The sequence below is a fragment of the Olea europaea genome, chromosome 8 (genome assembly GCF_002742605.1).
Source record: "Olea europaea var. sylvestris chromosome 8, O_europaea_v1, whole genome shotgun sequence".
NCBI lineage: Eukaryota > Viridiplantae > Streptophyta > Magnoliopsida > Lamiales > Oleaceae > Olea > Olea europaea.
Window position 1 is genome coordinate 2,046,142 of NC_036244.1, and position 1,719 is coordinate 2,047,860.

Below are 1,719 nucleotides of genomic sequence, written 5' to 3' on the forward strand. Positions count from 1 at the left end.
ATTCAAATCTATGGGGATCAAATTTTGAAAATTTGAAAATTTGGGGTCAATTTGAATTAATTATAAACTTTGGGGAGCTAATTAGAATTAATAATTAAAGTTTGACGGCTTTAATTATAAAATTCAAAACTTTAATGACCCGAATTAATTAATTTTTAAACTTTAGGGACTGAATTATTAAATCCAAAACTTAAAGACCCAAACTTGAATATACCTTAAATGTTAAGGACTGAAACCTTAATTTTATAATCGTAACCCTAATTGCTAATAGGGGCCTTTATCTAATTTACACGAGAGGCCTCAACCCCCAAATCAACCAAAAACTGAAAAACCATAGAAAATATTTATTTCTTCTTATTTCTCCTTGGCGGTGCACACCGACGTCGCTAGGAATAACAGCATGGCAACAACAACTTCGTGCTGCTGCCCCAGTAGCTTGCGCTGCTGCAGTCGGCAGAGTCAGCTGTCGGGAAAAAAATCAAAATAATTTTTTTTTATTAACTTCATAAATTTGAATCCAAATTTTGTATGCAGACCGAAGGAACTATAATTTGAAATCTTCTCAATTATTAATCCGAATTATGAAAATAACAAAAATTATATCGCAAACGTTTTCAAATTCAACAAAATATAGATCCTAAATTATCTAATCTGAAAACGCCAAAATATTGCGAGAATCAATATTCCAAAAATTTGATTCTCAATGATTCAATATGAAAAGACTCTGATATCACTTGTAGGATAAGTTATTATCTTAAACCATCGAATCTTTCATGTTAAATCATCAAGAAATACATAAATTATAGCGGAAGCATAATTGAATCAGGCATGATTATTTGCAATAATTGAATCCTGTAGTATAGTCTTACAAATCTACACGCAACCCGTAATTCTCTTGGAGGATGGGAGACAGAATAGAATGAGCAAAAGATATGTGTGATTTGGGGATCATAACCGTATTTATATAGGGATGCCCTTTGATCTAATTCGGCCTATCATAGATTTAGGACTTGAGCTCGGTCTCTACACATATAGAACTCATACTTTGATTGGCTATATTAAAGCCCAAAATCAAAACCTTATTATATCACTTTAATTGGGTTCAACCGAATTCGACAGCTTTTAATTTAATACACAATTATTCACACATATAAGCCTACATGATTGATCTATAAATTTCTTACAATAGATACATAATTCATTATTCAATTTTAATCTACATTAATAAATTCTATGTAAAGATCTACTCTTTAGGATCTTTGCTTCTTGGAAACGGAAGGAATAAAAGTAATCCAATTTATGAAGATTATTATACGATAAATATAATGAAATTATGTTAAAGTGAACGATTTAAAAGATGGGCCTAACGAAATTTAAGGAATGCTAGCTAAGTTATTAGTATTTTTTCTTTATAGTATAAGAGCTAACGTGAATTTCAAGAGGAAGATAATCACTATCACTACTACATTAAAAGAGTGGATGGGGCATACACTGTTCATTTTTGTACCCTTCTTTTCATACTGCTACTATTCAAAAATTGTTTTTCTATGGTTGAGCCCCATTCTTTTCAGAAGAATGAAATTTTGAATAATATATTGATGGAAAATGTATGGTTAAAAAATAAAGAAAAATTTTAGATTTACGTGTAATATTATTTTTTTAAGAATGTGTGATTAAAATGATGTTAAAACACTGTTTAAAAATATAATTTTTTTTTTT